Consider the following 27,063-nt stretch of genomic DNA (forward strand, 5'->3'; position numbering starts at 1 on the left):
CTGGAAAGACAGAGTCCCTGAAGAGAATGGTCTCAAACTTGAAACAAAAATATCCACGGAGAAAATACATGTGGTCAAAAGGTAACTTGATGGCCCTAAAAATCCCTTTGCTCGCTTTTTTATAGTCCTTACCAAGTTCATTTCTAGATGTGAACTTTATTCAACTAGTCTAGCATCTGGAAGGTCATAGTGTCTTGGATGAATTCACTATTAGCCTGAATCAAGCTGATAAATTACTCTGGGACTGCTATTGTTGGAACCTCTAATGCAAGAAAGACTTTATTTTATATTTTATTTTATTTAGCATAGAATTTCTTTACTAAGAAATGGCAAAGTTGCCATCTGGGCAAGAACCAAGGGTAGTCTGAATCTAAGAATAATCATACAATGGCATGTTTTTGGAGTTGAGTGACCACTATTACTAGAAGTGACCACTATTATTTGAAGCATGGATATGTACTATTCATTTTGAAGGTGCCTATGGACGGGAATAATTATATAAGAAACTTGTATTCTTTTTCAAACTCTTTGATGAGGCCTTTAAACTACTGAGGGAAGTATTCAAAAGAGAGAGAACAATACGGTCCCTGCTTTGTACAAACTGGAGCTTCTTGAAACTATAGAGTTTATCCAGGTCCCTAAGAAGATACTTCAAAAGTAAGGACTTGGAAACTGGTTACTAAAACTTCTAGTTTGTCAAGGAATTATTAAGCAAGATGAAATCCTTCCTACAGTAGAAGTGATGAACTAAGTCCAACAGAATGACTTAGAACAGTTTTCTCCTGGGAGAAGGTAGAAGAGATCTTTGACCTAGTGCCTATAGAAGCCAGGGCTTAGGACATGAGGTGGGCTCTGAAACAAGCCATTCAACTGATGGAGTCCTTCTATAGATAATTGCAGTTTTTATTAGATAGAAGTATCTATTTACCTAGAAGGGAAGCTATGATAAGAATTAGAATGTATCTCAGAGTTACCAAAGCAGTGGCAGGAGTCTGATGGAGAAAAAAAAAAAAGAGGTGTTTACTGAAAATCATCAGGAAACCTTCCTTTATGTTCTATGCATCTTGGAGATGTAATGACCCTTGGTTATGGGACTCATATATGACTGGACTTGGCCAATTTGGTGGCACTGACAGAATGGAGGGCATTTATGTTAAATTCCTGATTACCTCTTACGCAGATATAGAGAAGTTATCAGATTTTGTGTGAAGACTGGAAAAACTACTAAAAAAAAGCAGTGATCAAAGATATATGGTTGTAAAGTTCATGAACCACATCAGCTGATTCAAATGCTAAGAGAGAATATAGATGATCATTTCCCATCGCTGCTCTGCTTGGTTTCAATTGCACAAAGATTATTATGCCTCCCCCAGGATAAGCTTATCATCTGAAAATCTCATCATCGTGGAAATTGATTGTTTTGACACTCAACACCTCCTTAGACCCCTTAGTTACCCCTCCCCTCTGATTAGGAGAGTGGGGGACAGAGCAATATATTCCTCCTGAAACCTCCTTTTATGGAGGACTCAGAATTTTCCACCTAACTCTTCATTTCCTTGGTTTGGACTACGTGAACACCATGTGACTCCACCATCATGCCACCACACCAGCTGCCCTCTGATGGCCCTCTTTTTGAAGCTTCCTTTTGTATATTGTCTTTCTCCACTAGATTGTAAGGCTCTTTCAAAAAGGACTATCCTTTTTCTAATTTGTGTCCTCAGTGATTAGCAGTGCCTGGAACATAGGTACTTAATAAATGTTTATTGACTATCTATTATAGCGGTAACTATAACTGCCTAAGTAATGGAAACAGTCCTCTCACCTATTCAGAATTGACTCCATGGAATAAAGAGAAAGAGAAAGCACAATCTCCTGGGGAAATGTAGTGATTGCATCTATAGTAGATCTAAGCAGGGGCAAATGACCAGAAAGTAGACATACTACAATGAACAATAGGAGATCAGGGTGAACCTCTGATCTTGCCCTTTACTAAGGCCCTATTGAGAGTAGTATTTTGACTCACAATGAGACAAAAACTACTGGGAAAGTTGTAAAACAGTATGGCAGAAAACAATATCGACCAACATCTTATACTTAATAAAAAAATAAGGTCAAAATGGCTACATGATATAAAAGGGTGGTACCATAAGCAAATTAGGAGAGCAAGGAATAGTTTACCTGTCATATCTAAGGAGAAGGAAAGAATTTATGACCAAATAAGAGATAGAGGGCATTACAAGATGTAAAATAGATCATTTTGATGTCATTAAAAAGTTTTTGCACAAGCAAAACCAATGCAACCAAGATTAAAAGGAAAGCAGAAACCAGGGAAGCATTTTTTACAGCAAGTGTCTCTGATAAAGGCTTCATTTCTCAACTCCATAGAGAACTAAGTGGAACTTATAAGAATACAAGTCATTACCCAATTGATAAATGGTCAAAGGATATAAACAGGCAGCTTTCAGATGAAGAAATCAAAGCTATTTATAATCATAAGAAAATTCTCTAAATCACTATTGATGAGAGAAATGCAAATTAAAACAACTCTGAGGTAGCACTTCACACATATCAGATTGCCTAATATGACAGAAAAGGTAAATGATAAATGTTGTAGGGGGTGTAGGAAAATTGAGACACTAATAATACTATTGGTAGAGTTGTGAACTGGTCCAACCATTCTGTAGGGCAATTTGGAACTATATCCAAAAGGCAATCAAACTGTGCATACCCACAATATTATCACTAGGTCTGTGTTGCAAAGAGATTTTAAAAAGTGGGAGAAAGGGACCTACTTGTACAAAAGTATTTATAGCAACTCTTTTTGTGGTGGCAAAGAATTGAAAATTAAGGGGATATTCATCAATTGGAGAATGACCAAGTTGTGGTATATGAATGTAACGGAATTCTTTTGTTCTACAAGAAATTATGAGCAGGGGGTGGGTAAGTGGTGCAGTGAATAGAGCACCAGCCCTGGAGTCAGGAGGACCTGAGTTCAAATCCAGCTTCAGACACTTAACACTAGCCATATGACCTCGGGCAAGTCACTTAACCCCAATTGCCCTGCCTTTCCCCCTGCAAAACAAACAAAAAAAAAAAAGAAAAAAGAAAAAAAAGATTATGAGCAGGAGAATTTCAGAAAAGCCTGGAAAGACTTACATGACATGATGCAAGGTAAAGTAGAACCTGAAGATCATTATATGCAGTAATAGCAACATTATAGGATAATCAGCTATGAATAACTTAGCTCAGCTTGGCAATACAATGATCCAAGACAGTTCCAAAGGACTCATGATAAAAAATGCTGTCACATACAGAGAAAGAACTTAGGGAGTCTAAATATGGATCAAAGAATACAATTCTCACTTTATTTTTTTCATGCTTTTTTTTCTCTTGATCTATTTATTCTTTCACATGACTAATATGGAAAAAAAGATGATGTCTTATGTTTACTATCTACCAAATTTCTTGACTTCTTAAGAAGGGAGGTAGGGATAGAGAAAGGGAAAGCATTTGGAATTCAGAGTTAAAAAAAAAAAAGAATGTTAAAATGGTTTTCATGTGTAATTGGAAAAAAAATTATAATTTTTCCAAAACAAAAAAAGAGTAGTGTTTTAAGTCACAAGGTTGGTACAAATCTCCACTTCAAATATTTCCCATCCTAGCTATCCCCCTTCAAAGGGGCTCAAAGAGGCATATGAACAAAAAGTTTTGTACCCTGAAGACCAAAAGACGAGACAGACTTCACTGAGGATGCTCAAATCAAGCCTGCTGTCTTTTCTACTATTGTTAATTGTCATTCTTTCTTAAGGACCAAGGAGGCCTGATTTAGGGAGGGGGTCAGGGATATTAGTTTTGAAAGTGATCCTAACTTCAAGGAGGCAAAGCGCTTTAAAAGAACTCTGATGAATATACTAAAAACACTGAAGTTTAAGTATAAGGCTTAGTGGGGTATGACATTTTTATGGCATCTTTATACCATCTGAATTGATGACATACACCAAATTCAATACATGTTGATGTTCTGACAATAGCCATATCTACCTAGTGACTCATGCTTTGGTGTCTCCAAGGATGGAGGAGAACTTGAAATTCACAACCTAGTGAGTTTGAATTAAAAAAATCAATTAAAATGTGCTTACCAATTAGCTATGAACTCAGCCTAGGAGAACAGAAGTAAAACAGCATCATGAGGCCCATGGTTAATGTCAGGAACTCTATGTAGGAGAAAGAACTCTGTCATGAAATCTTAATGTACCACAAGATGTTGGAGAATGGCAGAACCACTTCATATCTACTAGTTGAAGGTGTAGATGGTAAAGTGGAGTGCCAAATAGTTGCAAAGAATGGCCAGGGCCTTACAAAACAATGTATCATGATAGCCTTTAGGAGATTTACTAATATTCTCTAGTAAAGAGGAGGACAAAAATGTGAGAGAGAATCAAGGAATTTAGCCACTTTTACCAGTTGCAGCTTAGATAGCTAACATCAGAGTGGCTCACATGGAGATAATCCTGCAGAGGAAGAGAAAATCAAATCTGTAGATGTCACTGGAAAATCATTTGTCTGCCCAGAACTGGGGCTGCAAATCAACAGGATATTCCCCATAATAACTTAGATGACTAAGTGTTCCAAAGTGGCCTATTGTCACAACAGAGCTCAGCAGACTAACTGGTCATTTATCAAGCTGATATGTGAGGTCTTGCAAATGATGATCTAGGATGTCAACCGTGTAGCCTGCAGGTGTTTACTACCACAAGGCATTCATAGAAGAATGGTGAACAGATTTAGGGGTAAATAAGGGCTGCTGTAAGTAACTGTATACAAATCATGAATGCTGTAAAATATGTGAGCTCAAGTAACCTATGTAAATTGTGCTTTTGTATCCTGTATGATTTATAGGGACTGCAGGTTTTGGTTTTTGTTTACTAGGGAGAGAATGGGGGAACAAACATGAATCTTTACCATTTTATAGCAGGGTTGTCTGCCCCCCATCACTCTGCTTCCATATGTCAGGTATCTTAGAAGAGAAGCTTTCATTCCTTTACTTATTTTTTTTTTTTGGACAGGATCTTCCCAAGGCTCAGAGAAGCCTTAATGTAATTTGCATGGTCTAGTCTAGCTGTTACATAGGAATATGGTAAATGAAAGGATTAATGGAAAGGTAACAAGGAATTAAAAAACAAAAACTGAGAGGTATGAATTTAAGACAAAGACACTTCCCTGTATATAAAAGGTAAGAAATGAAAATTATTTATTTATCTTATGTTAGCTAGAGTGGGAAATGGGAATCTTTGTTTGGAATAGTTAATAGTAAAATTTCCAGACTATCCAAAGAAACCCTTTATTTGCAGGATGTGTCTTTAGAACCTGATAGTGATGTTCAAAGGGGAGCCAAAAATGTGGAGCCATTCTGATCCTGTGTATAACAATACCATGTAATAGTGCCAAGCACTTCATTAAGTGCTAAGGATGCAAATAAGTAAAAGACAGTCACTGTCTTCAAAGAACTTAGAACCAAATGGGAAAGAAAACTCACAAAAGTAAGCTTAAAAGAAGAGAGTAAGGAAAGAAGGTACCTGGCAGAGGGGCATGATGATGATGGTGTAATTAAAAACCAAGCAGAATTACTGGTAGGAAATGTTGAATTGGCTGAGCTTCTAAGGCCTCATTAAAGGGGGACTTTGGGAGGATTTTTATTCTCCACCCTCCAATCAGAGAAACAGAGGCAACCAAAAGTACTGAAAAGGTGTGAATAAAAAAATCAGAAATGATCTCCTGATGATGAACTTACTGGTAATGAACTTATTTTGGAGGAGGAAGGGAAGAGGTGAGAGGGTGAATATGATTTTGGTGGAGTAAAAATCAAGCAGTGCAGCTGGTCAGAAATGAAGAGCTGACTGTAAGTGATATGATACTATCTGCTCCTCCCTGGTTTAGCACCTGGAGAACTGGTACCATCTCCTAAGGAGATGTAGTGATTACATCTGTAAAAGTAGATCTAAGCAGGAGTGAATGACCAGAAGGTAGATATACAGCAAGGAACAATAAGAGATGTACCATCAGTAGTGAACCTCTGATCTTGTCCCTTACTAAGGCCCTGTATTTTGAGTCACAAGGTTGGTTTAAGTCTATAATTCAGAGGTTTCCTATCTTCATTATCCAGGAGGATCAAATAGGCTTTTTTTTTTGCTTTTTCAGAGGGGGAGAAGGCAGGGCAATTGGAGTTAAGTGACTTGCCCAAGGTCACACAGCCAGTTAAGTGTTAAGTGTCTGAGGTTGGATTTGAATTCAGGTCTTCCTGACTCTAGGGCCAGTGCTCTATTTACTGTTCCACCTTGCCACCCCTAAAGAGGCTATTTTTTTTAAAGCAATTGGGGTTAAGTAACTTGCTCAAGGTTACATGGCCAGTTATTATTTCTCGGTGTGGTGCTGAGTATCTGAGCCCGGATTTGATCCAGGTCATCCCGACCCTGGAGCCGGTGCTCTTACTCGCTGAGCCACCTGGCCGCCCCGAGGCTATTTTTGAAGGATCAAAAAAGCTCTTTTGCTTCTTTGTCCATTCATGTATGTGTATTTTCTGTGTTCTTTGCTATATAAATAAAATATGTTCTGAATTTGATGCTTTGTAAAGCCAAGTGCTTGTAAGATGAACTGATGGCCACCCTTGGGGGCAGTTACAAATATTCACCCATATATTAGGTGTCACCTGATTGGGGACAAATTATACAGAAAAATGAGAGTTTATTAAAGTGGATTTTTTGTCTTCTAATGGAAAGAAACCTCCAACATAATTTCATATTTCAAATAAAGATAACAAAGAGCTCTTTGTGTTTAATTTTTATCTATGTGGTTCTAGATCATAGTAATTTTCAGAGCAGTTGCAGAGATCAAGTCAAGCTGTCCCTTGGACAAGGTTGATTTTCAGTTCTTCCTTTTTCCCCTTTCTTTGCTAGCCTCATTCATTTTAACACATTCTCTCTCTCTCTCTCTCTCTCTCTCTCTCTCTCTCTCTCTCTCTCTCTCACTCTCTCTCTCTCTCTCTCTCACACACACACACACACACACACACACACAAACACACTAACACTCACACTCACACACACACACACACAAGGGTCCTCAATCCAATATGATAGTCTAAAACAGGTGAAAGTTCTCAAAAAATTCTATAGGATGTATAAGTTGTTATTTGAAGAGAAACTTCTTTTTAAAAAAATAAAGGTACCAGGAATAGAGACCACATTCCAGTCTGTAGGATTTAGAGATGAATTAATAAATGAAATTGTTTGAATCATAAGCATGCAAAGAACAAGGGAACCTAAGAGGAAGGGGGAAAACCAATGCTGAAGCTTGGCCACTGGTACATACAGCCCATAATCTATATGTGTATGTGGTCTATGTCTATTTATACAAGAGGAAAACATCTTGCATGTACTTGTTCTTCCCTAGCTCTTACATTTTTAGTTTTTTCTTGGTGTAAACTCAGTAAATGGTTTGGAATGGGGTGATACAGGAATGAGTTCTTAAGTGGCTAGAATTTTGCAGACAGCAAGCAATGAAGGAAACTCGAGAGTAATTGTGCCCCTCATGGAGGGCTAGATGATAGCACAGAGGAGAATCAGAAAGCATTTGTTTAGAGATCTGAGCAGGCTAATCACAAGCAGAGGAAACACTTTAGAATTTGCAGAAACACGGCCTCTAGCAATGCCCCATCACTAGAAGTGGCTGGGACAGAAGTACAGCTGACAGACCTTGACCAGACAGCCTGGCACGTGGCTCTGAGGAACAGAATGCCTCTTTCCAAACTAAGGTTTCAGGCCCACAAAGAGTGTAAGAGAGTTCTGAAAGCAGCAACAAGCTATAGACATCAGTAGGGCCAGTATTTGTCCAGACTGGGATGTCGGCAGCTTTGGACTGCAGCATTTTCAGGATTCTCTTTCTTCCCCATTTTTCTTTCTTCAACCGCTGCTGCTCATGCTCGATGTTACCTTTGCTCTAAAAATCTCTACCTACCATTTTCAAAACTTTCTCTCTGAGCCTCAGATTCCATATTTCTAAGCAAGATGGAAGAGGGTAGATTGGATGACTCCTAAGTACCCTTACATCTTTCAAGTGCAATGGAAATAACACGGGTTACAGTTTAAGAGGACTTGGGATTAAATTGTTTTGCTCTTTCACATATTAACTGAATGACCTTGTGCCCATCACTTCATAGGATCATAGATCCAAAGGTGGAAGGAATTTCAGGCAACAGTCTAGTACAACTCCCATTGGAATAGAGATATAATAGAGATGTTCATGAGCAGAAAGGTTGCGGGAGGAATTAAAAACAGTTTCATGGAAGAGGTAGCATTTGAATTTGACTTTAAAGGACAGGGAGAGAAAGGAAGGAAGAGAATTGTCACTTTGGGGGAGAATATGAGCAAAGGTAGAGTCAAGAAAACATAGGACAAGTTTAGGGAACAGAAATTAGTCCAGTTTTGCTAGAGAATGGAATATAGTGTGAGAGTTAAAGTGGTGCCAGGTGCCAGGCAAGGGAGTTTATGTTTACTCAAAAGGAAGTGGGAAATCACTGGAAATTTTTTTAGTCAAAGAATGACATGATCAGATCAATACATAAAGAAAGGATTATAATAATAATAACTAATATTTATATAGTGCTTATGTGCCAAGCACTGTTAAATTTACAGTTATTATCTCATTTTATCCTCACAGTGATATTGGGAGGTAGGTGCTATTATCATCCCTATCTCACAGATGAGGAAACTGAGGCAAACAGAGGTCAAGAGACTTGCCTAGAATCATGGAACTAGTGAGTGTCTGATGCCAGACTTGAACTCAGTTCTTCTTGATTCCATGTCTGATACTGTATCCGCTGTGCCATCTGCTTATCCCCATTGCAAATAGATGATGGTGAAGGTGAGGAAACTAGGAGGATATTTGGATGGCTTATACTAAGATAATTTTAGTAAAATAGAGGGGAGGGCTTAAGTATAAGGCAGATAATGTGGTATTCTTTTGGGGGGGAGGGGGAAAGGCAAGACCATTGGGGTTAAGTGACTTGCCCAAGGTCACACAGATAGTTAAGTGTCAAGTTTCTGAGGCCGGATTTGAACTTAGATCCTCCTGACTTCAGGGCCAGTGCTCTATTAATTGTGCCACCTAGCTCCCGCAAGTGTGATACTCTTGATGGAAAGCTTGATTTAGAGACCTTGATTCAAATCCTCTTCTGCCACTTACCAAATCTTGTGATCTTGGCCAAGTCGTTTCATCTCAACCTCAGTTAACCCATCTGTAAAAGGATGGGCTTCTAAGAACTCTCAGTTCCATGATAGATGTTGCAGATGTAGGGTGAGGTGGTAAGAGACAGATGAAAGGATTAAAGATAACCCCAGAGGTTTATTTATATACAATATTTGAAATATTAAAATTTTTGATCAATACCCCATTTTAAAGGAGTGGGGTCTGGTTGTTCATCATTTCACTGATGTACAACTCTCCATGACTGTGGTTTTCTTGGTTGGCTAAGATACTACAGTGGTTTTCAGTTTCCTTGAGCTAATTTTACAGATGAGGAACTGAGGGAAATGGGGTTAAGTGACTTGCCCAGGATCACACAGCTAGTAAATGTCTGAGGCTGGATTTGAACTCAAGTCCTCCTGACTCCACAGGGCAATGCTCTATTCACTGTGCCACCTAGCCACACCTAAGTTTCTATCTTGAAAGAAGAAACTTTCCTGCTGAGATTCTGCAGGCAGGGCAGTTCACATAGAGGATGTTAGAAGCCAGAAATTGGGAAAGGAGGAAATGTCTCTGAGGGGGATGTATCACCAACTAGGTCAACTAGTTGACTTTAGGACCTCATTGGCCTACGCCACCACCCACTGGACACACTACTGTGGTAAAGCTCTATTCATCATGATCTCTTTCAGTGAAAGAGTTAGGGCAAATCTAGGTACCAGCATCTCTCCACAAGTTTCCAAGATGGAGGACATGCACTCAACCTGGAACCACTTTCTTCTCCTCCTCTTTCCATGTTTCCCTTCCAGAATTGTGAATGAATTTCAGTCACCTTCAAATACAGCCTTCCCAGAGTCTGTTCCAAAATAGCTCTTGCATTATACTCTGGAATTAATATACCTTGGAAGGATAGGCTTGCATATTCACTAAATCTGGCATAGAACTTGGGATACATAAAGTGTAATTTCCCCCCTTGAAAGCTCAGAAAAGGCTGAAGAGTAAGCTAAAGAGCTTCTAGTAAGAGGAAACCCGTCCACAACAGTGAGAAGGACCTAGAGATAAAGGATTTATCTTTGTCCCTTTGGCTCATTTCTCTTCTCTTCTGTTGGCAACATTGGAAGAAGCAACTCTTTTCTCTTTTCTCAAGAGCCTAACAATAGGCTCTATGAGTCTCTCCCCTGCAATTCCTTTTTATCTCCTCTGTTGGCCATAGTCTGCTTCTCTGGCAGGTAACGAGGGAGTAAGCAATTGTGATATCTGTTTCTCTTGTGTTTTTATTATTCTGTCTTTTGCTCATTCACTGATTCTTCCATTCAAGGTAAGTCCAATGGAACCTAAGAAAAATACTGACATCATCTAATTTTCAATTTAATTCAAAAAAACATTTATTCAGTGCCCACTACATGCTACCAGGTGTATGATGTTTAGGGAGGACCAGCACTTCTGGTGTGAGGGCCTGCCAAGCCCTTTTCAGGGCAGTTTATCCTCCCTTGGTATCTAATGGGTCACCCAAATCTCACCTGTTGCTCTAAGAAGCTGTTACGTGTGCAGTAGCTACACCCCAATAAACTGCCTTGGCAGATGAGGAAACCAGGTTGAGAGTACTTCAAGCATATGAAGATTTCCTCCAGCAAAACTGGCAGATGAGAACAATTTGTACCAGTGGTCATAAGGTTACTGAAGCAGGTACTGTTGGAGCTCTTAGAGATTGGTGAGACATTGAAGATGCCAAGATCATCCACTGCTTGCTTCCTGAGACATCACTAGTAGTCTTGACTTTTGTCATGTCACTGGACTTTGATTACTCTACAAGAGAGAGGAAGGCTGACAACTTTGTGCAACTCTGCCTCACTTAAATCCCATTCACCTGCAAGTCATGACATCAACCCCATGATTTCATTGGTCCTTTTTGAAAATGAAGCACAAACAACAATTATGTGCCACATACTGTGCTAAGCCCTAGGGATACAAAAAAAGTCAAAATGCAGTCCCAGACATCAAGGAGCTTATAATCTAATGTAGGGGGCAACATGCTAACAAATATATACCAAGCAAGCTGTATACAGGATAAATAAGGAGTAGGTAAAAGAGGGAAGGCTTTAAAAATTAAGAGGATCTAAAGAAGGCTTCCTACCGTGTTTCCCTGATAATAAGACACTGTCTTATTAATTTTTTGGACAGAAAAACACCAGAGGGCTTATTTTCAGGAGAGGGCTTATTTTAATGAACATTGACAGCAATTTTAATAAACAGGTAAATGTGAACAAAAAAATGTACCTTTATTCAATAAGCAAATCACTGGGGAAGAACAGGATGACACGCTCACTGCTGCAGCTCTGATTGGATGCAGCTCGGAGTGCAGCGTGTGTTTCACGGGGGGTGGGAGGGACAGTGCATACAGAGGGTACTGTAATGTAGCGTGTAGCGCAGGGGATTACCTTCACTACAGTAGCAATCTCAATAGGGCTTATTTTCAGGGGAGGGCTTATTTTAGAGGAATCTTACACAGTAAGGGGAGGGCTTATTTTCGGGATAGGTCTTATTATCGGGGAAACACGGGTATAGAAGACAGGATTTTAGTTAAGACTTAAAGGAAGTCAAGGAGGTAGGTAATTGGAGTGAAAGACAAAGCATTCCAGGAATGAAGCACAGTCAGAGAAAATATCCAGAGCTGAGAGATGGAGTTTCTTGTTTGTGGAACAGTCAGGAGGCCAATATCACTGGATAGAAAAGTATGTGTTAGGGAATAAGGTATAAGAAGATTGAAAAGGTTTGAGGGAGCTCAGTTATGAAGGGCTTTGAATGCCAAACAGAGCATTTTGTTTTTGCTCCTGGAGGCTACTGGAATTTATTGAGTGGGGTGTGATATGACCTATACTTAAGGAAAATCACTTTAGTGGCTGAATGGATAATGGATTAGAGGGGGAGAGACTTGAAGAAGGCAGCCCTTCCTGCAGGCTATTGCAGTAATCCAGGTGAGACGTAATGAGGGCCTGCATTGGAGTGGTAGCAGTTTCAGGGGAAGAGAGGGGAATCATATTCAAAAATGTTGCAAATGTAAAATCAACACAGATGGGTAGCAGCTTGGATGTGGGGAGGTAAAATATGGGGGATGAGAGATAGTGAGGAATACAGGATGATTCTTGATTGTAAGCCTGAGGGACCAGGAGAATGATGCTACCGTTTATAGTAATAGGGGAGGTAGGAGTGGAGGGGAGCATTTAGGGGGAAAGATAATGAGTTCTGTTTGGAACATATTAAATTTAAGATGTCTACTGGACAGTTCAAGATGTCTGAAGGCAGTTGGAAATGCAAGATTGGAAGTCAGCAGAGAGATTGGGGCAGGAATGATAGATTTAAAAAGAATTATCAGGGGAAAGATGGTAATAAAATTCACAGGAGCACATAAGATCACCAAGTGAAGTAGTATAGATGGAGAAGAGAAGAGGGCCCAAGATGTAACCTGTGGTTAGAGGGTGTGATCTGGAGAAGAATCCAGCAAAGGAGACAGAAGGAACAGTCAGAGAGGAGGAAAACCAGGAGAAAATGATGTCCCAAAAACCTAGAGAGAAGAGAAAATCAAGGAGGAATGAGCAATAAAGTCAGAGAGAATGAGGATTGAGAAAAGGCCATTGGATTTGGCAATGAGGAGATCATATTCTTCAAAGGAATGCGCGATTGTGACTCCAGAAAATTTGTTAAGAATTATATTCTTGATTTACAGGAGTCATTCTTTAAAGATGTACATGTTTATACTGAACTAAAGCTTTCCTCAAAAATCCATGTACTTGCATATATTCATTTAATATTTCATGCTCTTTCTTACTAGGAAACTCACATATTTATTGAACGGTGCTCAGCTTACCACTACAGCGTTTGCTTTAAAAGTTCTTGAGAGTTATTGGATGGGAGCAAAAGACAATTATATGAAAAACAGCAGCAGCAGCAACAAAACCCCTATTTCTGAAAGTGTTGTTAATTGCATAAATGGTGGTGTCTTTGACATTAGATAAGTGAATTCAAAAAAGAAGTGTTAGTGTAGGGACAAAGACAATAAGATTGTTTTCATACAGGCTTACTTTATGATGCCAATGGGAGATTTCAAGCAAATAAATTGACACTTCTAATGAATACACATAGTGGACTTATACTTAGCAGTTTGAACACAGGCTCTTTCAGATGAAGTCTAGTGTACTTTCTACACCAAATGTGTGTTCTGTTGGGCAGTTGGAAACATGGTCTGAAATTCAAACTGGGAGGGAGAAGGAAGGGAATTACCATTTATTAAATACCAGCTATTCATCTATTAAGGTTCCAGGAACTGCGCTAGGTAATTTTACAAACATTACTTCATTTGATCTTCATAGCAACCCAGCAAGCTAGGTACTATTATTATTTTTATTTTGCAGTTGAGGAAACAAAGGCAAACAAAAGTTAAGTGATTTGTCCAGGATCAGACAGCTAATAAGTGTCTGAGGTTGAATGTGAATTCAGGTCTTCCTAACTTCGGGTCCAAAATTCTAGTGGAGTTTAACTCCAGGCTCCACTGTACTATCTAACTGCCTCAAAAGTATCTCAGCAATAGAGATAATAGATTTGGGGGTCATCTAGTTTGATGTAATTGGTGAAGCAATGAGATTACCATGGGAAAGAGTGTAGAGAAAAAGAAAAAAAAGTGATCATTGAAAAACATTTTCTTGAAGGGATGGAGCCAAGATAGCAGAGTGAAAGAAGGAACCTTCTTGAACTCTCCCCCCAAGCCTTCCAAATACCTGTAAAAAAATGACTCTAAACAAATTCTAAAGCAACAGAACCCCCAAAATGACAGGACGAAACAAATTTCTAGTCCAAGACAACCTGGAAAGTCAACAGGAAAGGTCTGTTGCACCAGACTGGGAGAGGGCTTGGTCCAGCATGGACCATGCTGGCAGAGACTGGGCCCAGCAACACCCAGAGTAGGAACTGAATCACTGGCAGCTGTGACAGTTGCTAGACTTCTCAACCCACTCATGCAAAAGACAAATTAGTAGGTCAGGAGAAAAGGTCTGTGGGACCTGAGTGAGAAAGAAGCCCAAGTCCCAGGGCAGTGGCAGCTGCATCTGGAGCTCTTAGGCCCATGGACTGTGGGGGGATCAAGCAGCTGATCTGAGGCAGATTGCATGAATTTCTTTGCTGGCTCTGAAGCAGGATTCTCTTGCTTTCTCCTTGCTAGTATTCGGGTCACAGTCCTGGTTGAAGAGGACAACAAAGTCAAAGCTCCTACATACAAAACCTCCAAGAAAAATATGAATTGCTCCCAGGTCATGGAAGAACTTAAAAAGGATTTTGCAAATCAAGTAAGAGAAGTAGAGGAAAAATTGGGCAAGGAAATAAGAGTGATACAAGAAAATCATGAAAAAAAAAGACTCCACAGCTTTCTAAAGGAGACAAAAAAAATGCTGAAGAAAATAATACCCTAAAAAAATACACTAACCCAAATGGCAAAAGAAGTCCAGAAAGCCAATGAGAAGAATACCTTAAAAAGCAGAATTGGTTAAATGGAAAAGGAGGTTCTCTGCAGAAAGTAATTCCTTAAAAATTAGAATGGAGCAAATAGAAGCCAATGACTCTATGAGAAATCAAGAAATTATGAAACAAAACCAAAAGAATGAAAAAATAGAAGAGAATGTGAAATATCTCATCAGAAAAACAACTGATCTGGAAAATAGATCCAGGAGAAATAATTTTAAAATTATTGGAGTACCTGAAAGCCATGATCAAAAAAAGACCCTAGACATCATTTTTCAAGATATTATCAAGGAAAACTGCCCTGATATTCTAGAACCAGAGGGTAAAATAGAAATTGAAAGAATCCACTGATCATCTGAAAAAGATCCCAAAGGGAAAACTCCTGTGAATATTGTAACCAAATTCTAGAGTTACCAGGTCAAATACTGCAAGCAGCCAGAAAGAAACAATTCAAGTACTATGGAAAGACAATCAGGATAACACAAGATTTAGCCATTTCCACATTAAAGCAATGGAAGGACTGGAATATAATATTCTGGAAGTCAAAGGAGCTAAGTTTAAAACCAAGAATCACCTATCGAGCAAAACTGAGTATAATACTTCAAGGGGGAAAAACAGACATTCAATGAAATAGAACATTTTAAAGCATTCTTGATGAAAAGACCAGAACTGAATAAAAAATTTTGACTTTCAAATATAAAATTCAAAAAAAGCATGAAAAGGTAAAGATGAAAGAGAAATCATGAGGGACTTATTAAAGTTGAACTGTTTACATTCCTACATGGAAACATATTTGTACCTCATGAGAGTTTAGGGTAGTTGTAGGGAATGTGTGTGTGTGTGTGTATGTAGATGTACATGTGCATAGACAGAGGGCACAAGGTGAGTTGAATATGAAGGGATGGTATCTAAAAAATAAAATTAAGGAATGAGAGAGGAATGTACTCGGAGAAGGAGAAAGGGAGAGGTAGAATAGAATAAGTTATCTCACATAAAAGAGGCAAGAAAAAGTTTTTACAGTGAGTGGAAGAGGGGGAAAGTGAGAGGGAATGAATGTACCTTACCCCCCTCAAATTTGACTAAAGGAAGGAATAATATAAACATTCAATTGGGCATAGAAATCTATCTTACACTACAGGAAAGTCGGGGGGAAGAAAAAAGGAGGTGATAGAAAAGAGGGTAAATGGGGGGGATAATCAGAAGCAAACGCTTTTGAGGTAGGACAGGGTCAAAAGAGAGAATAGAATAAATGGGGGCCAGGATAGGATGGAGGGAAATATAGTTGGTCTTTCACAACATGACTATTATGGAAGTGTTCTGCATGACTACACATATATAACTTGCACCAAATTGCTTACCTTGTCTCAATGAGGGCAGGTGGGAAGGGAGGAAGGGAGAGAATATGGAACTTGAAGTTTTAAAAAGAAATGTTAAAAATAATTTTTATGTGCAACTGGGAAATAAGATATACAAGAAGTGAGGTATATAAATCTATTTGTCCTACAGTAAAATAGAAGGGAAAGGGATAAGAGAAGGGGGGTGTTGATGGAAGGGAAAGCAGATTGGGAGAAGGGGTAATCAAAACGCATGCTCTCTTTGGGGAGGAGAGAGCTGGGAAGAAAATTTGGAATTCAAAATCTTGTGGGAATGGATGTTGAAAACTAAAAAATAATTAATTAAAAGAAATAAAAATCTCTTTAAGGGATTATAAAGAAAATTAGGATCCAACAAAGACAAAAAAGAACAGGTAAAATGAGAACCAAGAAAGCATGGCATTTCTGAAGTCAAGACAGAATATCCAGAATCAAGAAAATCATCAATAGTATTAAAATCTTTAATAAGATCATTAGGATGAAGACTGAGAAAAGGTCATCAGATTTGGTGAATAGGTGATTGTTGGTTACCTATAAGACTTTCAGTTGAATAGAAAAGGTTAAAACCAAGTCATCGGGTTTTAAGAAGTATGAATTGTGAGCAGGTTGTCTACATATAGACAAACTTTTAAAGAAGTTTGACAATGAAGTGGAGGAGAAAGGTGAATCAGAAGAACCAAGGAGACTCCCCCCCCCCATTTTTTTAGAAGTGAGAAGAATAGAACATATATATGTAGTCAGAGACAAAAAAAGAGCCACTGTAGTGGAAGAGATTGAAGATGGGAAAGGGAAAGGGGGTGAATGCCAGAAATCATGAAAGAAACGTAAAGGATAGGATTCAGGGTACAAAGTAAAGGGCAAAGATTTATCTTCTGCAAATGAAGGGAAGAAAGCAAATCAAATAATGTTACTGAGAAGTTTTGAGGATTGGAGGAAGGAAATTGAGGGCTCCCTTCAAAATGCTTTAATCTTTTCAGTGAATAGGAAGCTGTTTGTGGGGGTGGGTAAGGTAAATGTGCTGTTGGGGACCCAGAGGTGGGAAGGAAATGAGCATTTATATACTGCCTATTATGTGCCAGGAACTGTCCTAAACACTTTACAAATACAGTCGATTGTCAACGTTTGTAGGGGTAATGTTCCTAGAAAATGGTGTGGAAATACACACACACACACACACACACACACACACATACAGATACACTGAACCTATGGGAAATAGGGAGTTAGGTTTCCATGACCACCAAAACTGTAGTCTTTTACTAGAGGTCACTGAAAATAAAGTTTTCTGCATACAATTCTTTATAACAAAACATTAATTCTGATGACATGTACTTTTCCTAACACAGAAGCCATGAAATAACCCACAAAATATAGTACACAAAATAAAATTGTTGTTCAGTCATGTCCAGCTCTTTGAAACCCCATTTGTTGTTTCTTTGACAAAGATACTTTATTGGTTTGCCATTTCTTTCTCCAACTCATTTTACAGATGAGGAAATTGAGGCAAACAGAATTTAAGTGCCCAGGACCAAACAGTTAGCAAATGTCTGAGACTGACTTTGAACTCAGGTCTTCCTGACTCCAGGCTCAGCATTCTATATGCTAAATAACCTAGCTACCCCAAAGTAAAATTAGTAAAATATTTTTTCTCAATGGCAATTCTCTAAGAATTATGTGACCTTTTGTGCTGAAATTTCAATTAAAAAATTATTTCAGACAATATTTACTTTTCATAATACATGAAATCTACAATACCTTAAATTCTGAATAGCAAATAGAATTCTTATAATTAAAACATTTTTAACCCAAACCTTACCTTCTACTCTGTCAGACGGCAGTGTGAGGGTGTTGTACTGTATAGTATACTGCTATAAACCTCCCTACCTTGGCTGCCCTCTGAAAACCAAGGGAGAGGTTGCTGGGATTTTAGTCAGTGCTGTTGGAAGATGCTAAGATTGGCAAGGTCTTAATATCACCTCCAACATCTTCCCTTCACAGCAGTTGGAGGGCATTGAAGATCATAAAGGATGCCCTAGCTTGAAATAATCTATCAATGTTGTCTGCTTCCTGTATCATTTTAGTTCCTTAAGTGTCTCCCAGACAACAGCAGCTGCAGACATTCCCACACAAAGTATACCTAACAGCTTTATTTTCTTAATAAACTGGATCACTGACTTTGCACACTTGGGTTTATAGACTAAAGGACTTGTACTACTCTTTGGGGGACATAATTTCAACACAAAACTCGAGTCTTAAAGGAAAACAATGAAAATATGCAATGAATACATGTGGAGATCTTTACAATGGTAGTTAATGGTGAAGTGCCTAGTAGGATACCAGCAGTTCCGCAAACCGGAACACACCACACCTCTCTATTTTTCCCTCTATTGTGCATAGCAACAAATGTGCACAGTTGCCCAAATTAAAGTGAAAATGCATTTACAAATAACATCATGAGAATGCTTGAAATCATTAAACACATGCATATTAAAGATTGATGATCACATTTGATCCTCAAAATAATCCTGCAATTTAGTTGCAGTTATTATCCCTATTTTAAAGTAAAAAAAAAAAAACTGAGGCAGACAGAGAACAAGTGACCTGCTTGGGGGGGGAGGGGCGTCACACAGCTAGTAAATTCTAAGACTGGATTTTAATTTGAATCTTTCTGACTCCATGTCCAGGGCTCTATCTATACTCTGCTGCCTGGCTGACGAAGAGAGAAAAAGCTTTGAAACAGCAAGTGTGGAGGATAAGAAAGGAGGCTGACAAGCAGAGTAGACTTGACAAAAGTAGATACTTTTGTACTTGTACCCAAAAGTGGCACTGCAAAAACTTGTGGTAGGTCTGGGTCTTTAGTGTTTACAGAAAATGTGTTAGTTTCCCTAGTTGAGTATTCAATCAGTTTCCTTTTGTGTGAAATCTAGCATCCTTCTTCCCCTTATCTTTTCAATATGGGTCAATGAACCTCTCCCCCATCTTCTATTTTACTCTTACCAATTTTTATCTAATGGCTTCTACTCTAAGTCTGGCTGTACTTCCTTTCCCCCGTTACCTGGAAAGGAACAATGGTGATCATAAATTGAGAAGGGAAGAAAGGGACAGGGAGAATGGAATATAGTGGAGGCTGTGGCTCATCCCTTATTATTTGTTCTCTTGCAATGGTGAGAACAGAGTCTTATTGCATGAGCAGCCAAGACTCCCTGGGTAAGTAATATCATAGGTAAAGAAGTGAGTGGACACCAGTAGTTGTTGGATTTTGGAAAATTGACAGTATTCACAAGAATTCCGCATGTATTTCTCAAAAAGCAATTTAAACCAAGACCAGAAGAGATGACTATCAATAATCTTCCAGCTCATAACAATGAATAGCCACTTGGGGAAAAAGCACTAAAGACTGAAAGATTGCATTTTTGCCTGGCAATGTCCTGTCATTCTTCTCAATTAGATTGGCATCAATCATGTTCACTCTCAGAGTCAATAAATCACAGATTGTAGACCCCCCAAAGACAGAGGAAATTACTTGTTGCATCCCCTAGGCCCCTACATATAAATTGATGAGGGCTTCATTCAAGTTAGTTGAATTGTCCCAAAGGATCAAGCTACCAATAGATCTCTTTTAAAGACTATTCTTTCTGACGGAAGGCATTCATTTTTTCTTTCATTTTCCAGATGAAAAGTCTACCAATTCAATTTCATTCTAATCATTTACAAAATTATTGTAATGAGGTTCTCTGAGGTCACATCATATATTCTTTTCCTTTTGTCCTCCGCAGCATTGTGAGCATAGTAGGAGTTCAGTAAATAAGATTTTAGACTTCCAAGATACTTTCGAGGTTATCTAATCCAACTCATTCATTTGTAGTTGAGTAGCCAAAGGCCTAGAAAAGTAAAATAACTGATCAAAGAGCTAACAGGTAATAAGTAGAAGATCAGGAATTTTTACCTAAATCCATTGAGTTTAAATTCGGTGTGCACTAAGCTACACTGGATGTTTATTAAATGAATGAATAAATTTAAATAATACAGTCATCTTGTTCTTCTTTTGATATCAATGAGCAAGAAAGTAAGTATGTATCTCTTTGAATATCAGTTTTATAAACTCAGTCACTATAAAGTATCTCCCCAGGACACCATTCAAATATTTCAGTGTCTCCCTGAATTCAGTCTAAGCAAAACTATCCAATCCCAATCTCAAATAACAAGACACTGCTTCAGAATGGAACCTACAGATTGGCTAAAGTATAAGGAAATATATTTATTGCCATTTCAAATTATAAATTGATATTTAATTATTGTTTAGTATTATTTGAATGCCTTTTAATGGTTAAAACTTATGGTTTTTTTTCTTCCACTGATTATGGTTGTGATAAACTTTCAAATTTTTCCTCAGCTAGGTTCAAGTATATTTTCCCAAAGTAAATTTTCACTTCATTTTAGCGATGGAGGAACCCTGGAGAACATCTAGCCCAAACCTCTCATTTTACAAATGAAGAAAATGACAGGAGAAAGATTATAATCTTGCCTAAAGTCACACAGTTCATTTGTGGAAAAACCCAATTTATAGCCGAGGTCCCAACACTTAGTCTAGGGCTCTTTTTTTTTCTAGAAGGATGATGACTGGTTTTTTTTGACCACTTCAAATTTTTATTTTTTCCAATTACATATACATGTAAATTTTTTTTAACATTCATTATTAAAATGTCAGATTCCAAATTCTCTGCATCCTTCCCCCGACCTCTCATTAAAAAGGCAAACAATTTCATATAGGCTATGCATATACAGTCATGAAAAACATATTTTGATACTAGTCAAGAAAAGAAAGTTTTAAAAAAGTATGCTTTCATCTGCTTTCAGGTTCCATTAGTTCTTTCTCTGGAAGTGGTTGGCATTTTTCATCATAAGTCCAGAATTGTCTTAGATCATTGTATTACTGAAAATAGCTAAGTTATTCATAATTGATCCTTCTTACATTATTGCTGTTATTCTGTACAATTTTCCTGGTTCTGTTCACTTTACTCTGCATCAGTTCACATAAGTCTTTGCAGGTTTTTTATGAAGTCAGCTGGCTCATCATTTCTTATAACACAATAGTATTCTAGTATAATCATATACTATATCTTGTTCAACTATTCCCCAATTAAAGGACATCCCCTCAATTTCCATTTTTTTTGCCACCACAAAAAGAATTGGCAGTAATATTTTTGTGCATTTTTCTCTTCTCCCCCCCACTTTTTTTTTTACTCTTTTTGGAATACAGACCTAGTAGTGGCATTCCTTGGTCAAAGGATATGCATGGTTTTATGGCCCTTTGGACATAGTTCCAAATTGTTCTCCAGAGTAGTCAGATCAGTTCAAACTCTATCACTTGTGCATTAGTCTCCACTTTTCCCACATTCTCCTCCAATATTTGTTGTTTTCCTTTTCTTTCAATTTAGCCAAACTGATAGGCGGTACCTCAGAGTTATTTCAATTTTCATTGCCCTAATCAATAGTGACTTAGAGCATTTTTCATATGACAATGAATAGCTTTGATTTCTTTGTCTGACAAGTACTTGTTCATATCCTTTGACCATCTATCAATTGGAGAATGGTTTGTATTCTTATAAATTTGACTTAGTCTTTTATATATTTGAGAAATGAGGCCTTTATGAGAGAAACTTAATGTAAATTTTTTTCTGCCAATTTTCTGCTTTTCTTCTAATCTCTGTATTTATTTTGTTTGTGAAAAAATGCTAATTTCATGTAATCAAAATTATATATTTTACATCCCATAATGTTCTCTGTCTCTTGTTTGGTCATAAATCCTTCACTTATTCATAGGTCTGGCAGGTAAATTAATCCATGCTCCCCTAATTGGCTTATACTCTTTATGTATAAATCATATACCCATTTTGACCTTATCTTAGTATACAATATTATGTTGGTCTGTCTGTAGTTTCTGCCAAACTGCTTTCTGGTTTTCCCAGTAGTTTTTGGTAGTGAGTTCTTTTTTTTTCTTTGCAAAATCTTAGATCTTCAGGTTTATCAAACTCTATCACTAGATAAAACATTATGGTCATTTAATATTGTGTATTGTATACCTAATCTAGTTCATTGATCTTCCACTTTATTTCTTTTTGTTCAGTCATTTCAGTTGTGTCCAACTCTTTGTGATCCCATTTGGGGTTTTCTCAGCAAAGATGCTGGAGTAATTTGCCATTTCTTCTCCAGTTCATTTTACAAATGAGGAAAATGAGGTAAATAGAATTAAGTAACTTTCCCAGGGTCGTAGCTGGTCAGTGTTTGAGGCTGGATTTGAACTCAGGTCTTCCTGATGGAAAGCCAGGCACTCTATCCATTGTACCACCTAGGTGCCCTACTCTATTTCTTAGGTAGTGCCATATTGTTGTGATGAGAAAAATCACAGTTTAAGATCTGGTATGGCTAAGTTACCTTCCTTCACATTTTTTTCATTGATTCCCTTGACATTCTTTTGTTCTTCAAGATGAATTTTGATATTCTTTTTTTTCTAGCTCTGTAAAATGTTTTGGTAGTTTGATTGAAATGGCACTGAATAAGTAAATTAATTTAGGTAGAATTGGCAATTTATGAACAACTAATATTTTCCATTCATTTATATCTTACTTTATTTGTGTGAAAAGGATTGTGTAATTGTGTGTATATGGTTCTGGGTTTCTCTTAGAAGGTAGACTCCTACATATTTTATATTGCCTACTGTTATTTTAAATGGAAATTCTCTTTCTATTGTTGCTGGAATTTGTTGGCTATATATAAAAATTCTGATTTTCTATCCTGCAAATTTGTTGAAATTGTTGATTGTTTCAGCTAGTTTTTTTCCCCATTGATTCTCTAGGCTTCTGCAATATAACTTCATGATATTATCTACAAAGAGTGATGCTTTTGTTTCCTCATTGCCCATTCTAATTCCTTAAATTTCTTTTTCTTATTGCTAGCATTTCTATTATGATAGTGAATGATACTAGTGATTATGGGCATCCTTACTTCACCCCTTTTCTTCTTGGGAAGGCTCCTAATTTATACCCATTACAAATAATGCTTGCTAATAGTTTTAAATATATACATATATTATCATTTTAAAAGAAATCTTATCATTTTAAAGAAAGCTTCATTTATTCCTATATTCCTTCATCTATTCCTAATGAGTTTTTTTTAATAGGAATGAGTATCATGTCACCTCAAAACCTTTTTTCTGCATCTATTGGGACAATTATACAATTTTTGTTTTCTTTGTTATTGATATAGACAGTTATGCTGATAGTTTCCCTAATATTGAATGAGCCCAGCATTAATGGTATAAATCCCACCTAATCATAGTGTATGATCTTTAATCCACTCATTCTTTAGGATTAGATTAATTTCCAATCCATCTTTTAATCTATATTTCCATGTCTTTTTATTGACCATAATTTTTGTTGTATTATAATCTAAAATTATGTATTTAATATTCATTCTATTCTGCATTTGGTTGGGAGGTTTTTTATGCCATAATACATGGTCATTTTTTTGGGTAGGTACTATGTACCACCAATAAAAATGCATATTTCTTTCTATTCCCATTCAATTTTCTCCAGACATCTATCATAGCTAACTTTTCTAAAATTTTATTCATCTCCTTAACTTCTTTCTTTTGATTAGATTTATTCTAATCAAAATCTAGTTTTGAGAGGAGAAAGTGGATATCCCCCACTAGTAGAGTTTTTCTATCTATTTTCTCTTATAACTCACTTTAACTTTTCCTTTAAGAATGTGGATAGAGAGGATTCTGGGAAGATGATGGAGTAGGTCAGAAAATTCCAACCTCTCAAGATTTTCCTCTACAAAAGAGATAAAACACCACATTGAGGCAAACATAGATCAGTAAAAATAAATAACAGAAGGGGCAAAAGAGATATCCTCATAGGAAAAACTGAGATCTGAAGAAAAATCCCAGGAAGAGGTCTGATTCCTTTGAAAAGTAAGCACCTCTAGGCTGGGACCACTTAAACAACAAACAATAAGCCCTGGGATTAGCTGTGTTGGGAGGCTGCCATGGCCTCAGTCATAGGAACTTTTACCCCCAGAACAGTGAGGCGCATTGGGCATCTGAGCCTGGAAAGATAGAGGGAAACTCTACTGACAAGGAACACTAGACCCAACAGTGCTGCAGAGACACAGTGGGGAAGAGAAGGAACCAACTTATGCTTGGTGAGTCCAGAAGCAGTGGGGCAGGATGCAGCTGACTGGAGACTTACAGGAGGCTGTAGGTCTTGGTTCAAGTTCAAGGTCAGAAGGGAGACCTAAAAAGGATCTGAGTCCAGAAGCACCATACTCCCATATCCCAGAACTAGAGGTGATTATAAAAATTAAACTAATTTATTACCAAAAAAATGCATAGGCAAAGGAGAAAGAATCCAATCATAGAGAACTACTATGGGAATAGAGAAGATCAGGGTTCATCTTCAGAGGAGGGTAGTGAAGCAAAGAAACCATCTTCTACCCCCAAAAGTAATGTCAAATGGTCACCTGCCCTCCAAAAAGAATTAATAGAAGAACTTTAAAAAGACTTTAAAAGGAAATGATAGAGACTGAGGAAAAACTTTTTTTAAAAACCACAAAAACAAGATTATGAAAAGAAAGTTAACCAATTAGATAAGGAGTTCCAGAATCTTAAGGAAGAAAATGACTCCTTGAAAATCAGAATTGGTCAAGGAGAAATCAGTGAAGTTATAAGATATCAAGACATTATAAAACAAAATATAAAGAATAATATAAATAAAATATAAAGAATAAAAAAATACAAAAAGAATATGAAAGACCTCATAAAGAAACAACTGATCCTAGAGAACAAATCAAGATGAAAAAACAATAATTGGAGTACCTGAAAGCTACAATAAAAAAATCTTGATACAATAATACAAGAAATATTTAAAGAAAATTGTTTTGAAGCATTAGAACAAGAGGGGAAAATAGAAATAGGAAAAATCCAATGATCACCACCTGAAAGAGATTCTATGAGGAAAACTTATAAAAGCACCATAATCAAATTCCAGAACCCCCAGCTTAAGGAGAAAATATTATGAGCAACAAGAAAAACAATTTACATATGCTGATGCCACAATTAGAATCACATAAAACGTAGCAGTCTAGGAACACTATATTACTGAAGAGTGAAAGAACTGGGATTGTGACTGAAAATAGCATACCCAGCAAAGTTCAGCATAATTCTAAATGGGGGAAAAGTGGGCATTTAATAAATTGTCAGACTTTCAGAACTTTGTTGGAAAAAAAAAACCTGAACTGAAGAGATTTGATATACGAGAGCCAAGAGAAATATAAGGTACATACCACAGACCAAATACAAGGGACTCAATAAGGACAGGTTGTTTATCTTTTATGCATGTAAAATGTAAAACATATGCCCAAGATTGTTATTAGTAATTGGGTAGTTCCTAAGAAAGATTGATAGACCTGAGCATGATATGTCTTCAAAAAGTAAAACTGCTCAGGAGCAGCTAAAAACAGTGATTATCTTATAAAAATGAGGTGCAAGAGGAAGAACTGATACAAAGGAATTAGATGGGGAAGGAGGACTGTAGTTCTGGAAACCTACTTTCATCCAGAATGGGTTCAAGAGAGAAATATATACATACACACACACACACACACACACACACACACACACACATCTGTAAGAGTATAAAAGTCTTCTAAATTTAGAAATAAAATGCTAAGGGATATGGAGGGGGGAGAAGATAAGAGGAGGGATCTTTAGAGGGGAGGGTAAGAGAATAGGTTAAGGGGATATAGAAAGGTATTTTGATTCATGGGAATGAGAAGATAAAAGAGGAATCTTTAGAGGGGGGGTAAGGCAATAAGTCAAAGGGGCATATAAAAGAGTGCTTAGATTTATGGAAATGAGAAGATAAAGGAGAGATCATTGGGAAGTAGGTTAGGTAATAAGAGGGCACAGTAGTGGGTAGAAGTAAAATAAAGGAGTCAGGAGTGATAGGAAATAAGAGATATGCACAAATATAAAATAAAGATCAGGAATGGAATCTCTTGGGGAAAATATATGTTTATATATATGCATGTATGTATACATGTATGTATGTGTATATATCTATCAATATTTATGTATAAAAATATCTACTCTTACTTGTAGCCTGGCAGGGGAGGAGGTAGGAGAGGGGAATAAAAACACAACGTAAAAAGTATGAAGCAGAGAACAAAAGAAAACCTACAAGAAAACAAAGAAAAGATGAACAGCTTTCAATACAACATATAATATTTAATATATAGGCTTTCTTGAAATGGAAATTTATTGCTGTATATTTTGAGTCCTCTCTTATGTTCTATACACATGACATTTTTTTCTTCTTATTTTATATTTGTTTTAATATTTAAGTTTATAAAATGTTTCTTTTCCTTTTCTTATTGTGTACTTAAGTTTCTGTATTCATCTAAAATGAAAAAAAAAGAATTTGAATGCTATATCATTTATTGCATATGTTTAGTATTGATTTTACTTCATGATCTATTGTACCTTTTAGTAAGATGTGGTTTCATTCCTTTTCTTTTAATTAGATCTATTTTTGCTTTAACTTTATCTGAGATCATGATTGCTACCCCTCCATTTTTTTACTTCAGCTGAAACACAATAGATTCTGTTTCGCCCCCCTTAATCTTTACTCTATATGTGTCTTTCTGCTTCCTCTTCTTTTCCCCTTTCACCCTACTTCCCTTTTGGGTAAGATAAATTTCTATACCCAACTGAGTGTGTATATTATTCCCTCTTTGAGACAATTTCAATGAGAGTAAGCTTCAAGTGTTGTTCCTCAAGCACCTATTTCCCCCTTGTAATGCCAAGCAAAATGGTACTTAACTCCTTGTTTCAGCTATTCAACTGTCTTTGACCCTCACCTGTGATTATATCAAGTCT

Source organism: Petaurus breviceps, unplaced genomic scaffold (assembly GCF_028583685.1).
Source record: "Petaurus breviceps papuanus isolate PSGF00001 unplaced genomic scaffold, PetGlider_PUasm1.0 189, whole genome shotgun sequence".
NCBI classification, from domain to species: Eukaryota; Metazoa; Chordata; class Mammalia; order Diprotodontia; family Petauridae; genus Petaurus; species Petaurus breviceps.